We start from the raw sequence: 15,634 nt of genomic DNA, 5'->3' as shown, positions 1-15,634 counted from the left end.
AAAACATGAAGTCAGATTGCAAAGCACAATGAAGTGTTTTTTTTCTGCTGGCAAGGCTGTATAAAGAATAAAGGGTGTGTTTATGTGTATCATTTGTAAAGGTGGTTGCCTGCAGCCAAATCACTGCACTCTGACCCTGTCAGATGTTATCAACTCCACAAGGTCAGGCATGGGCCAGGGACATAGGAGGAAACTAAGGAACCATCCCTGGAAGCTTCAGGCAGTTGTGCTGAAAAAAAAAAATTAAAAAAAGCATTTTATGTTTCTTTGGGGTTTGACTTTTGGGTCAGTTCTTTGTGACATATCAAGGAGGAGCTGTGGTGGGGTTCTGGAAGGAGTGATGGTGCTGTATTTTAGGTAAGATGCAGTTTTTATGCTCATAAAGCTTTTGCACATTGAAAAAGCATTTCAATGCCACAATGGTTTCAGTTTTTCTTGCTGGTGAAATACGCAGGCAGATGTAAAATTTCATAGTTCTTAATTTTTTTTAAAAGGCTGTATGTGAACTACTATGGGCAAATACACCTTGTAAGCTTGTTGAGGCATGAAATATTTTTCTGTGCTGTGAGTAGCAGACTGTGTCATATCCCTTGACTGAAACTCTGCCATGCTGCATTGCATTATTTGTTTTATTTGTTGCATTGGTTTTTTGTAAGGGTTTTTTTTTTTTTCAACCTAAAAATTAAGAGGCATCTCCACAGTGCTGCTAATCCAAGGTTTGCCTTATTGTTACCTACTTAGATTTAATAGGACAGTAATAAATTGTAATAAATTAGTTATAGACTGTAAAAAAATATATTGTTTTACTTAGCATCTGTATTAAATATGTCTTTCTCTGCACACACCCACACACAGAGTGTGGAGCTGCAGAATTATTACACATTACTGCTGATTATTTCACTAAGACTGAGTATTTCTCTGATAGAGGCAGAAGAAAAAGGATGTGTTAAAAGCAGAGGCAGGTCAGATTAATCCTTTCAATTTAAGAGGAAAGACTGAAACATGTTGTGTGAAGGATTTATTGAAGTATCTTACATTACAAGCTGAACATTTAAGAACTGCTTTAGTAGACTGGTAACATATAATTGTTGACATTTTACCTTCCATGTTCAATGTTATTGTCCTTTGTATAACTTGGCTACTGGTTCTTGGGTCACAATTCATTTGTCATCTGCAATTTAAGACCAAAGTCAATTGCTGAATTATTTTTAACGTATAGAGATGATAAAAGATATGACACAGTGACAGTATCTTTCAAATTAATTCCAAAAACTGTTTCACAGCAGAGTCAAGTCAGGAGTATTGGTGTCATTTGGGTTTGTAATTATGGGGTTTTTTTTCATTTTAGAAGTTGGTAAAGTATTTCTACCTCCCCAATAAGAAAGAGATCAGTTGACATAAAACACGTTGAAACAGTACTTATGCAGATCACAACAGTCAGACTCCACTGGGATTTCCAGTTTTAAGGAAACTTTAATGAAGGTGTCACTTTATAAGTTCTCCTGAGAACGTCTGTGTTCAGGTTTAGACCTTTACCTTTCGTTGACATTTGTGTCTTGCTGATCTCAGCTTGAAAACGAAATATGTAAACTGATAAACTTGGATCCCTGATGGACCATGATAAAATATCACCATGACAAAACATCATAGACACTTTTCTGTATCTATACTTTGTATCCCTGGAATATGAAATAGCAAAATAATTCAAGTTTAAGATGTCCCAATGCAGTTTTTGGGACTCACACACTGCTTTCTTCTCTTACTCCTTTCTGAAGGTCAGTCACCCCAATATATTAAAGTTTCAGAACTGTTCCTTATGATAACATCTGCTTTCAGTGAATAGCCAATAATGAGCCATATGTATTTAATCCCTTTTAGATTATGTCCTGAAAAAATATAAACAAAATCTTTTGCACAGGGATGGTGCAAGGAAGGAGATTAAACTATTTAAGATCACTGCAATACTTGCAGGAAGATCAGCTATAAAAGCAACACCAGGAAAGGTTTTTGAATGAATGTATTAAAGGACAGGAAATGTTGGGAGGAAAAATCCCTAAGGAGATGTTTGTCAGGAAAGTGTCAGTGACCAGTCAGCTGAACACAAGGAGTGAGTCTATTCAGATTTATTTAATTAGAGTAAATGTATTTTCACCTCCTCACTCATCTTTTTTAACCATCTGTTTTCATGTTGTCACTTCCAATGGTCTCCAGAGGTTCCCTGTTTATTTAGTGAGGATTTCCTGGTGTTTTATCTGTAATATATTGTGCAAGATCATGCCTAGCACACTTTCTTGTGAACTGATGTCTGTCCTCAAAAAGTGATACTTCCCACGGGCCTGGGGGGAAACTGGAATCATTATTTGTGAAATAATTCGTGTTTTGAACTGCTGTCCAGTGCAAACAGAACAGTAAACCAGATAACTGCCTATCCAGTCCAGGATCATGTTATAAAGTGCAGGGCTTCATGCCAGTGGGACAGAGGAAGAGCTGAAATGTCTTTTCTCATCTTTCCTATGACAGAGATAAGTCTTGGTTTTAAATTAGAACGAAGATACCAAAACACCAAAGCCTCAAATTAGAGGATGAAGCTTTAAAGCAGCCTTTCCCCAGGGTTCAGAGCACCCTGTGGGAATGCACAAACCTCAGCTAAACGACTGGTTTTTATATTTGCTTCTTAATTATGCTGGAGGTGATGTGAAAAAGGATTTCAACCCAAAACTTCTTTGCCATTATGAGCATAACCCCTCAGTGCTGTGCTTCCTTTGTCACCCCTTGCTGTGCAGTTGTGCAGAGCTGCCCAGCAGTGATGAGAGTCTGGCTCTTGACCTCGTGGTGAGGATTTTCCTAGAAAGACCTTTCCAGCTTTTCAGCAAACTTTCATAACCTGTGTATGCTACAGCAGGGATGTCTGGAAAAGGGTCAAATCTTCCTGCTGTTTCTGTTCCTTGAAACTTTCCTGAATGAAAACTCTATATAGAGTGTTATCATAAGTTTGTGGCTCTGACAGGTTTCTTACCTGCTTTTGCAGCAATACTGCAGATATTAGAGCTGTAGATTTATCTGTCTCCAGTTGACTCCTTGTTGTTTTTACTCAGAGAGCCCTTTGGTAAGGCTGGGATTTCAGAAGAATGGTAATAACTCTTATTAAAAGACACTCTTTGATTGCAAATCCCATGGATGAACATCGAGCTGCAGCTGTGAACTTGTATTTTTAAGACCTGTGCCCCTAAATCCTCCTGCTGCCCACGGACACAATCCTTGCAGCAAAACGTCACCATTAGGGGTGTGAACGTGCTTTGCTTCATTTATGTTTTTAAGAAATAATTCTCTCTCTCAAAAACCAAACGTTGATAAACTTGCACTGCACCAAGTGACTTCTCCAAAGGTATCTTCCCCAGCAAAAGGCTTTGTCATTGTGAAACAGGGTTCTTCAGCAGTCAGCTTGCACCTTAATGAGTCATTCAGATAAACAGGTTCCAGGGAAGATTGAATTACGATCCTGTTCAGCTGACACAAAGCAACCACTGGTTCTTCTCAGGAAACTCATGAATAAGTAAAAGATCCTGTGCTTCCAGGCCCAAACCCAACAGAACTGTGAGGGTGCATCCTTTTCTGGGTGATTTCCCATGTCCTACAAGCACAGCCTTGATGTTGCCACCAGAATTAGATTTGTGAAGACATCAAATATTATGTAAGTAAAGGCATTTAAAAATAGATGGAAATGTGGGGGTATGAGTGGAAGTATCTATCATTAACTCTGAACAATCTGTTAGACTGTAACCTCTGATATTTAGCTTGTGCCTATAGGAAGCAATTCCTATGCCTTGCCATTCTGTGTGTGGAGGGACACTATTCAAAGGCATTTTTAGAATTCCATTTTAGGGGAAAAATAAGTCTTTGGAAGAACTTATTCATGCTTATCATCTGCTGAGGCCAATAAATATGTCAGCTCTGCTCTGCTGTTACATGATGGTTTTCAGCACGAATTCAGGCTCCAGAGGGTGTTGTGCTCCACACATGGAAGATCAAGAGTGATTTCTCTGAGAATTTTTGCAGTTTAGCAGGTGATATAAGAGCAATAAAACAGAAAAACAGTGTGGGAGAAAGTTATGCAACAATGCTGCTGGAGATGAGTGTAACCTTGGGGTGTCACTGGCTGATTAGTTCTTAGTTTTCCAAGGTGCCAGAGCAACTGAGGATTTTAAGGACAGTTGGATACCTTTGGCAAACTCTCACAGGAAAGTTTTTCTTGGCCATAAGGAAGAGATGCTTATGTGAAAATGTGGCTATTGAGGGGGCAGAGCTGTTGTGTGAACAGAGGTGGGAACTGATACCTCGGTAGTTTTTAACAGGATGAAGGGAGGACGAGATCCAAGTGTTGTTTGCTGGGTGGAAGGAGGCTGTTGTCGTGTTTTCCTGCTGACTGCACAGTGTGGGGGGTTGGATCCTGAGGACACTGCCCTGTGTGGGCTGTCTTTGAGCATTTCTGAATTTCTTTCCCTTGCAGTGTTGCTGAAACGAAACCACCTCTGCAAAGATTGGGGCTCATCAGGGTTTAATTTAATCAGCAAACCTCTCTACTCAATCTTTTCATTTTCTAGTCAGTGAAATGCAACCCGAATCAAATATTATTGGAAGGTGCCTCATTGCTTCACAACCCTATTTGCAACAAAATTTATTTCTAAAACTGCTCTTCCAAGAGCTCTAACATCTTTGCACTTATGTTGACCTCAATCCTGCAAAAAGAGGGTTGTGAAGAGTTTGTGCAAAAGGGAGGACACAAAGTTCTCACAGAAATTAACTGCAGAACACCCTCTGTTTTCTCCAAGAGTATGTCTGTGAGGTGGGCAGACCCTGGCTGGACACCTGGTGCCCACCAAGCCCCTCCATCCCTCCCCTCCTCAGCTGGGCAGGAGACAGAAAACATAATGAAAGGCTCTTGGGTCGAGATAAGGACAAGGAGAGATGACTCAGGAATTGCTGTTGTGGGTAAAACAGACTCTACTTGGGGAAAGTAACTCAATTTATTGCCAAACAAACCAGAGAAATAGAAACTAAACTTAAAACACCTTCCCCAGGGCTCAGTTTAACTTCTGAATTCTCCACCTATGGGGAACAGGGACTGCATTCTGTCCATCACACTTTGTCTCTGCTGCTCCTTCCTCCTCAGTGGGGGAATTCACACTCTTCCCCTGCTCCAACATGGGGTCCCTTCCCTGGGGGACAGTCCTCCATAAATTCTCCCATACTTTATATTTATCTTATTTATATTTATATTTACATTTATATTTATATTTTAATATATATTTATATTTATATATTTATATGTATATTATTTATATTTATAATATTATTTTGGTCTTAAAAGTGAGAAATTCTGAAAAAAACCCCACCAAACATCTTTACACGTGTATTCCTTCTGTTTTTTTAATCAAAGCACCTCTCCTCTTGAATACTCAGCCTCTCCAATGCATGTGTGTGACAAGTACTGCACTGCACAGGTTTTTGTGCAAGGGATGGCTTGTGAGCAGGCACATAAACCTCCTGCCCCATGCACTGCTCAAATGCACCCTGATCTTGGGCACCCTTTGGAAGTTTTAAAATTCAACCACGCCAGCAGGAGTTTCTTTCTTGCCTTTATTTCCCTGTTGTTCTTCCCCTCAATTCTTTCTCTCACTTGAGTTATAGCCCTGTAAATGAAATCTTCAAAATGGTAAGCTTTTTTTGGACAGACCTTTTGCATTCTTATGCAGTGGATCAGGATTCACTACTGTCCATGAAGTGGACAGTCCCATGAGTATCTTTATATGTAATCACCTTAGCAATTCACTAATCTTCTTCTGAGACTAGGAAGAACAAATTAATTGCATTCCATGCTGGACTTTACATCAAACTTGGATTCTTTTAAGACTGTCACAATGCTGATGCTATGCTATAATATTTTTAAATCCTTTTTTTTTTAGTTTTTATTTTTAATTCATTAGTGTTTATGTTTCTTGAAGAAGCAGCTTTAAAATGCACACGATTCTTACTTGTTGCAGGTGGCATTAAAATGGGTTGACTCGTGGTGTAAGGAAGGGAAGCTAATTTTGCCTGAGGGGAGAACTGCTTTATTGGATCTTTTCTTGGGTTATGGAGCAAAGCTGTAAACAATTAGGATCTTACCCAAAGATCAGTGGGAGATATTCCTTTGGTTTCAGTGACTTTGTATTGTGCCTACCTTGATAATTCATGGTCTCTGTGGAGTCATTTTGCAAAGGGTGAATGATTGCTGGCCAGAACAAAAAATGCTTAGCAGAGAATTAAGAAGTTCTGAACTAACTCAAATTCAGGCTCTTTCCAGGTTTCTCAGAAATATGTTGACATTAAATTATGTTTACCTGAAAATTAGTGTATTTGAGTGGCTTTTCCCAAACCTTCTTCGAAAAGGAATTTGGGAATGTTGACATGACTGACTCCATCCAGAAAGACTTGAAATATCAAATCTAATGATCCCACTTAAGCCAGGGATTTGTGTGAGTTGTGTGGGTGAGACAGCAAAAAACCTCCAGGATTTCTGTTTCTATTGATGCTTTGTACAATCTTTGTCGGACACTTGTTGTTAACACAGAGGTATTCTAACAAACTTGCTTGGTTCTATGTCCCTACATTTCTTAGAGGAAATACAGAAACTGAGTTTTTTCGTTTACCCTCTGCAATTAATTTCCTGCAAGGGACCAATGACCACACCCATATTTTGGAGTTTTATGTTGGACTTCAGTCAGTGCCTGCCCTGACAACAATGTTTATTTAGCAAGGCTGAATTTATTAGTTTAGATTGGTTTCTGTTGTATGTAATATATAATTAACCACCCCTTTCATGCAGCTTTTGGGGGCACACGAATGCAAAACATTAATGGAACCCCCTGCGTGGTAGGAAGAGCGAGTGCTCTTCAGCCAGAACAAATGTGGTTTGAACAAACCAGTCACTTGTTTTTCTTTTATTCTGCACAGTTTGGAAATGATCCATCATGTCTGCAGCCTGCAACGTCACAGAAAATATTTGATGAGACCCGGTTTATAGAACAGACACAGATTTCCCAGTCTCATGTCGCCACCTTAAATCAAAAGCATCATCACTGGCAGTTTCTAGTAAGTCCTGTCTTTGTTGTTGCAATTTTATGGCAGCTGATGAATTTGAAGACAAGTCTCATTTTGCAATCCATGTTTCTGCCTTTGGTTGGTTGGTGGGTTTTTTTTTTTGTTTGCATGTGCACCAATATCAGAGGGATGGGGATTTCTGAGGGGGAGTGTTTGAGAGAAGGAGGATTTACCTCCACCACCTTCAAAGCAATACATTTTGTATTGATGTCTTAAAATCTTGTAGAATGGCAGCAATACTTCTATGAAATACATATGTACTTGTGACATAGCTTAAGCATGAAATGAGAATTTAGTAAACAAAAATATGGCATAAGCAGAAATTCCAATACTTCGTTCTGGATGTATAAGTGAAAGTGCAGGATCCTGTGCTTAATGGTCATGATCAGCACATTCCAACCTGCTTTGGTGTGTACATCCTAAGTTCTAAGCATCAGCAGATTTTTTTCCAGTTGGATTTCTACGTGTTTGCACAAATTCTGGCTTTCAGGCACCTTTTGAGTTCAGAGAAGAGACTTTTAGAAGGGTTGGCAGTCAGTTGATCCCCATCTCTTGGTGACTGAGTTGTAAGATGTAGCTCATATATCACCCTTGATCTTCAAAGCACTAACCAACTAGTGCTTCAAAGCACTAACTAAAGTAACCAACAGAATAATGTGGAGAAAATTCATAAAACCATACCACTTTTAAACCTTATGTTCTCCCAATTCTTCTTTGTACCTCACTGAACTGAAAGTGAAGGCTTAAAGCTTTGCTTTGAGAGCTTGAGACTTGAAGCTTGAGGTTCTAAATTTGGTGCTGGATTTATCCATTTGAAGGATACGAGTTTGATTGCATCAGAAGTAATTATCTTTAATATGACAAGAGAAAAGTGCATAAATGTGATATTTTGAACGGCTGTTAATGCCTTCTTTGCATCTCTGCTTCTGAAAAGAATAATTACATAGCTGTGATGTGAACTGAATGTTAAGGGCTGGTGAAAGACGTTTCTGGCAAAAAAAGTGAAGTCAACCTTCTAATGTTGTGTCAAAGTTCCTTTAACAGGAGTCATTTGAGAGGTGAGGCTGCTGTTTGTAGACCCAAACCCAGCAAACTTACAAAAGAGGCAAAACTGGGATGCCATTGGAATTAGTGGGGATTTTGCTGTTAATTTCCTTTACACAAATAATTCGTGCTTTGGAGAAGCGTAAAGTGTTGTAAAACAAACAGCAGTGGTTTGGATTTGGGTCTTGAGAACAGATTATTTGCAGCAGCTCATTCCTGTCCAGCACAGACTGTACCTTTGGGTACCTTTTGGGCAGAGTCTCACTGCTCACTCTGCCAGTATTTAAGGGGAACACATGAAATCTAAATGGTTGCTGGGCAGTAGCAACCTGCTGGATAAAGGGTGAACTTTGGACACCCAAATCAGACTCTATTTAAAATACTGTTGTTTATATAGTGGTGTAGTATGGGCAGCGAGAGAGCTTCATCCTCTGATGCCAGGACTGAAATTTCCTAACAAAATAGTAAATAATGTTTCTTTGGTACTGTACTCCCAGTACTTCAGGGCTCAGTTTTAACCTGCAGTTCTCTCCTGTTTAATTTTTAATGAATTGCCACAGCTATAGCAATAACAGCAACTTTCAGTCATTTCCACTGAAGATCGGAAGAAAATAGGTGCAATTTTTCTTTCTGGCACTGTAATGTTTCAGCAGTGCTTTCACTGCAAGAGGAAAGGGCTGTGTTTTAGTAAACAGGGACCAGATTTTTAACCCACAGCCCAGTGCTCCCTTTGCCTCCTGTCCTTGCCTCTCCATGCACACAAACATAAGAGGCTCCCACCGGTTACCTGGTGGTTACCACGCAACAGCAGCATCTGACACTGCCTGCAGCTGTGGGGGATGACGTGCAGCTCCCTGATTGTGCATTAAAGTGCTCTGAATTTGGAACTGAGGCTGATAAAAGGGGCATTAGTGCTCATATCATGCCACTTGCACCGTAGGAGCAACGTGTCAGCAGAGTTTCTATAACGACAGCGGTTCACTGAGAGACAGCCCCTTATCACACGGGCACGGTGGAGAAATTGGAGTTGCTTCAGTCTTCTGTGATAAGCAGGTTCCTCTAAAATGCACACTGTCCTCCATTTAAGCCTTTTTGCCTCTGTGCAAAGCAGGAATCTGTCGTGCTTCCCAAATGTTCCCTTGGAGTCGTCGTTCGCTGAGGTCAGGGCATTGGGTGTTTATAATAACAGGCAAAAACTGTGAGAAAAACATATTTTTGAATTTCTTGCTGTTCAGAGGTGGTTTGCAATCTCTTAATGATGGCAGAATGATGAGGCTGGGTTTTAGTGTAATAATAAAAAATATGAATGCTTCTGATTATCATAATTAGTGTTCAGCCCAGGCAGCTGGCTCTGCAAAAGGAACCTTTCATGGTTACCTGTTTTTCCAGTGTCCTGTACCCGTGTGAGACTTTTAGCAATGAAACCAACAATATCCATGGCCAACCCAGTATCTGGATTTTGAAAAATGCTGCAGTTGATTATAATGTATTTGAATTTTTACCATTTTGTGTCTTTCTTTTTTAAGCATTTTAAAATATATGGCACTGTGTCCCAATGAGCTTTACCATTCCATCATCAATTTTCTCTCTATACAGATGCAATGACTTATATAGCTGTCCATTTCTAATGGTAGTTTCTAGATTAGCTGTTGCCTGTGAAAAATGTAGAATTCTGGTTTGAATTTATTGATACAGTGCCAGCATCATAAAAGCCTTTTTTAGCTGCAGGCTGAGAAATAAACTTCCATCAAAAATAGATCTTAATGTGGTTTAAAAAGCATTTTTTCTCCTCGGAGTTCAAGCAGGTCGTTACATTCCTGAATGAGTAGAAGCAGTGAAAGATATTTGAAGTCTCAAACAATGAGATGTGCTCAGTGTAAGGCTGGATTAAATTAGCAGCCATGAAAGCAGGCTGAACTTTTTCCTTTCCTCCCTGGAACACAATATTTTTACTCCCACAGTTTCAAGAGGTTGTTGACTCGAACATGACCTTTTAATAAAGACACTCTTGTCATGTATATTCCATTGTTTTTCTTTTTGGAGGACTAGTTAGAGCCATAGTGAGTGCTCAGGTGTTCAAAAGAGCACAGGTGAGTCAGGCCTTGAGCAGAGTCAGGGCCTTTTGCCTGTGTTGGATGCACTGCTGCCTTCTTATGTTTCTGGAAAAAAATACATATTTTTCAAGTGTTATAGCTCTGTGGTTGTGATTTCTCTTCTTAATCCTGCTGCATTATGAAATTCAGATGTAAGGCCTTCTGATAACCTTTATGGTATATGATATATTCAAACTCTGCAGATTCTCATATTAAAACTTGGGCTTTTGGCTTTTGTGGCTGCAGATTTATGAGACATCCCCAAATGACTTCAGTATAGCTGAGCAGAGAATCTGATCTAAACAGACAAGAGCAATGACGCATTTTTATCTCTATTCCTCCGTAAGGAACAGAACAAATGAGCCAATTAATACCTCAAGAGAGTCAAAGATAGGCTCAAGAACCAAATGCAGATTTTCTCATGCCTGGGCAGTGCTTGCAGCACATGGTTTTCCTTTTTGTGTTTTGTACCCTCTCATTTGGATCCCTCCAGCCAACAAGCATCCAGTGACACAAACCTTCCCTTCAACCAATTATTATCAGGTGGGATGTGACTTGGGGTTTTGTTTAAGAGATAGTTTAGATATATATTTTCAAATCTGGCTTGTGTGTTTACGGATGCAGTCTATATTTTCATAAACCTCACCACCCGGTGTTGTGTTGATTGCTCTCTGAAAGGGCACCATCTGCATAAGCCTGGCTGTATATATATGATCCTTCTTCTAAATGCAATGTCTATTGTCACAGTCCCAGTTTCCCTCTAAATTGCCTCATCAAGTGTAATACTCATATCAGACAAGAAAGCTGAAGAATCTCAGCTGCAGCAAAACAAAAGGCAAGGTGATTTATCACTTTATTTTTCTGAAACAAATTATAAGATTAATTTTTTGACTTATACTTTTTCCTGTCCTAATTACATCTGCCTCTTGTTTAATCATCTTTAAGACAAAATAGTATGTCTGAGGAGGGAACATGATTTAATTAACTTTAGTCCTAATGAATCAGGCTGCAGAATCTTGTAGTAGCCTTGTTTGCAAGGCTTCTTGTCCAGTAAATTGGTGGGAGGCGAAATATTCAGACCTTACTGCAAAATACAAGCCTTAAACCTAAACCCTATACAAAAATCTTTAAGCTCAGTGGTGTTGCTGCAGAATTCAGAGGTGTATTAGGTGCTGGGTCTCTGATTTTGGCTTGAGATTTAATTTTTCTAAACATCTGCAAGGCTTTTTCCTGGTGTTGGTGTTCATTTTTTTTCCAGTAGCACCACTGAAGTGAGCAAGGCTGGTAATATGAGTAGTGCAGGCAAGAAACAGCCTTATCTATATGAATAATCAAATTGTTCTCTGACAGCACACAAATGTAGACAATCATTATTTGGACAAACATTTCCCTCTGTTTCCTGGAGAAGTCCTAATGATCAGATCTGTAGCAATAAGGCTGCTCAAAGCTACCAGGCTTGCTTTTCACTGGCTAAAAAACACCCAGAAGTGTTGGATCAAAAATCCAGCTCACAGAAATGCTGTACAAAGTGTACAAGCACTTTGCAAAGTCAACACAGCTGGGAGAAAGATATTTTAAATGAAATCCCTTCCTGAATATGGATATTCGAGCCCGTGATGAGCCCGTGGCTTGGTGGTGAACATCAGATATAAACAGTGTGCTGGGGAAAAGCATATTGAGTGTCAAAAAGATGTATAAAACTGTATTTCTGAGCTGTCCCCTTTCATCAAACGTAACCAGAAAACCTGAGATGTGTGAACAGGAATGTATTAGTGTGTGTTGAAGTTCACAAATCCCTGTCTCAACCTGTGCTTACCACTCATGCGTGTTTTATATGCACAGATTCTCTGTTTGCATCTGTGTCTGGGGATCTTAGGATGGATCCCAAATGGAAAAGGTGCTTTACTGGCAAGTGCTTTTTAAAAAAAAAAAAAAAAATAGAAGTCCTGTCAAGAGTTTAAAACTGACAAGGTAAACCACACAGAATGGTTGTGTTTAGATCAGAACTAACTACAGAGTAACTACTGTCTCAGAATTTGTAATTCTTATGGGAAATTAAGGTGATATTGAAATTAAAATTACTGTACCACTGTCCTTCAGCAACATTCTTGCAACTTGGAGCATTTGCTTTTTATCAGGAAATGGTGCTTGACACTGAGGAAGTTGCACTGTGATGAGGATAGAATGAGTCTGGGAGTTGGACAACAGGCAATGAAACTTCTACTTCTCTGTTTAAATAGTTTGGAGGCTGCATCTTTGATTTGGAGCAGCAGTTGTGATTCTGCCCTCCAAAAAAAGCATGCCAGTTCTGCTGTTAATTGATTAAAATTGGGTGTATGGAGCTCTGAGTGCCTTCAGACACCTGGAAATATTCGGTGAGCGCTGGCAGCGTTCAGGAGTGCTTTTAAACGGGGAGGTGGGGAAAATATGTGCAATACTTCAGTTATTTAGCCCTGTGAATAGCTGGTGCAGGTGATTCCACTGATGCTGTGTTGAAGGTGCTTTGAGAAGCATAAGATTGAGCAGAACAGGGTTCAGGGATCCCATGGGCTGCCCTGTGCAGGGCAGGGAGCTGGGCTGTGATGACCCCTGTGGATCCCTTCCAGGGCAGGATATTCCGTGATTCTGTGGTGTGTGTAGTTGTCACTAACCTGTGTAAATTCATTCTAACAGTCCCTGTTCTCTGTAAAGATGTGCTATTGAGTGTGGAAGGTGCCCATCAGACCCATCACCCTCTGTCACGTTGGCAACCACCCCCTGGATTGTGGGCTGCAGGCTCAGTGATGCTTGACAGCATGTTTTATATAAAATGCCACTTTTTCTCTCCTTGGGGAACATGTGCCAGTATTGGTACATCATCTGGGGCATTGGTATGGCTTATTTTCTTTTGGAGGGCCAGAAATGACCTACATTGGTTAAAACAGTTCTGAAGCCGCCATCACTTGGGATGTTGTCTCTTCCTCTTTCCTGGTGCACAGACCTGTCCATGAAGGACTTTACTGCTCTTGAAGAAGCCTTGATAAGTCACTCTCTGCATTTGCAGGAAAGTTGTAGCATAAACACCCTGCTTCCCAAATCTAATAATGATGGTGAGATCTCATTTCCCGATTTCACTGAAATTTCCCCCAAACTTTCTGCACTGGTTAAGTTTTCCTTCCTAAAAGAAAAAAAAAAAACAAACAACACATTAATAGCTTCAGACACATTCAAACCATTAGCTCATAGTTACCTGAGAGGCAGTGGGTGGACGAGGGAAATGAGTCGTGCTCGCCATAGCGAGGAGATAATGAGCTATAAAAATAATTAGCAACACACTTTAAAAATATGCTTATAGAGAGCCAAAAGTATCTTAGCTCGAGTTCATGGTCTCAAAGGCGTGGTTGAGACTATTCATTTCGGCAGGCAAATATAATTTAACCCTTTCTTCTCTGCGTGGTCTTTTAGAATTCAGGAAATGTGAAATGTAGTCATAAGGGAACAGAAGGTGACACACATTAGGGCCACTCATGAACGTATTTAGAACCCCCCTGGTTCCTTCTTTAGCAGTAGATGACATGTTCTGTGTAGTTGCCATGAAGATTTGCAGATTATTTCTAAGAGGTGGAATTCCAGAAATGAAATGGCATAGCTGTCTTCCCCTGGAGAACAAATGAATGCAAACATTTGAAATACACTCCAACAGCTGTACTGTTTCAGTTAACAGAATATAAAATGCAATTCTGTACATAACCAATATCTCCAGAGAAGCCTGACAGATTCATTTCAATGTGATTTGATCTTCTGCAGAAATCTCAGGCTAATATTCTTTGTGAAATTCTATTGAGATAAGAAAAGAGCTGTGTAACTGGATATCTAGTAAGGTGGGAATGAGCCATTATCTCTTTATTAACACATTCCTAGTTCCCTAGGGCAGGTAGGACTTTTCTTGAATATTTCAGGGAGGTGTCTGAGGAAGTTGTAGACTCGCAGATATCACTGCACAATAAAAACCCTCCTGGTTTTGTTGTGTTCATGGGGCCATATGACTGAGCCATATGTCATTTAAAGTATTCTGGCTGAGCTTCTTTTGTTATTTTAAACTCCTGTGGTTTTATTTGGTTTTTTTATGTCTATGATAGCATATTCTCGTCCAATTGCTGACCTATTTGTGTGTCATTAAAAAATGGTCTTTGTTCTTCACATTTCTACTCTAGTTTTGTAGATTGGGTGCTAACAGGGGGGTTGAACAACTGTGCAGGCCTTGCCTTTCAGATGTGACACTGTCTGCTGTACACTGTGTGGCAGATGAGTAAAATTAAAAATAACATTTTCTAATGCTTTGATCACATTTCTAATTAAAAATATTGATTTTTCATGGGTAGTAGTGACAAAACTGGGAGTGATGCACATCTGCCTTGGGTGCTGAAGAAAGTATCTGTCATTCCTGATGGAACTCCCAGTAGATGAGAAGCATCTAAGGGAGACCCAGCAACTTCACCTCAAGGCTTTATTAGATTAAATTCCTGTGGTCTTTTAGCTCCACACGTGTGTGCTGGCCTGAGAGTGATGTGTGCTGTGGGATTGAGTGTGTGCTGGAAAGCAGCTCATGGGCAGCAGCCCAATCCCAGAAAGGCATTGCTTTCTCTGATTACTTTCCCTGCTACTAAGAATAAGAAGCAAGGCCGAGGATATGAGCAGGCAGAGTCAGGCTGTGACTTAGAGATGCGATGTGTGTGTTGGTTTTTTTAGTTTTTCTCTTAAGGATTTAAATGGAGATGCACTGGAGGGAAACTGGCTGAGCTACTGCCCTGACTGTGCCTTGTTTTCCTTGTGGATTAACAGGGAACTCCAATCTGCAAGGCCGTCAATCCGGCCCCTTTCATCAGCACTGAACCACTTTAAAAAGAAAACCAGTGCATGTGATTATCAAAAGCATTTCCATTTATAACACACTGGGGCAACTCAGCTCAGACAGCAGAAAATAAGAACAGTGTGTATTAAAAGGATGTCAAACGTGGAAATTAATGAAATATATAAACGTGGCAATAAAATATGCATGTGGCTGTCACTTTATGGAGTTGTCAATAAATTGACACTTTAAATGATGGTATTCCCTTTACTTATCCTGTCTGTGATATGTACATATCAGCAAAGACATTACAGACTGGAGTCCAAAGAAACAGTGATTAGCATATTTTAAAGTTCCCTGCACTGACTGCTTAAAGACATTTACATTAATAGAATGATGAGACTCTTCATGCTGTTCTCTGCATGACAAAAGCTAAAAATAATTTTATTAGAACTTTGGCTGCAGCTCTGCTAAATTTTAACAGTTTGGGGGAAAGGAAAACACTTTTGAAAGGTTATAATTAATGAGT

At 39.8% G+C, this 15,634-nt stretch overlaps 1 protein-coding gene across 1 annotated transcript in view; it reads left to right on the top strand.

Annotated features, from left to right (window-relative positions):
* The first annotated feature begins 6,993 nt into the window (after nucleotides 1-6,993).
* Nucleotides 6,994-15,634, top strand: part of RIMBP2 (RIMS binding protein 2) — a 95,012-nt gene continuing 86,371 nt past the window's right edge. Inside the window, exon 1 of the mRNA XM_032706215.1 lies at nucleotides 6,994-7,131. The gene's annotated coding sequence lies outside the window, so the exon portion shown is untranslated. The remainder of the gene's footprint in view (nucleotides 7,132-15,634) is intronic.

The sequence above is a fragment of the Chiroxiphia lanceolata genome, chromosome 18 (assembly GCF_009829145.1).
Source record: "Chiroxiphia lanceolata isolate bChiLan1 chromosome 18, bChiLan1.pri, whole genome shotgun sequence".
NCBI classification, from domain to species: Eukaryota; Metazoa; Chordata; class Aves; order Passeriformes; family Pipridae; genus Chiroxiphia; species Chiroxiphia lanceolata.
This window is presented reverse-complemented; position numbering and strand designations above follow the sequence as displayed.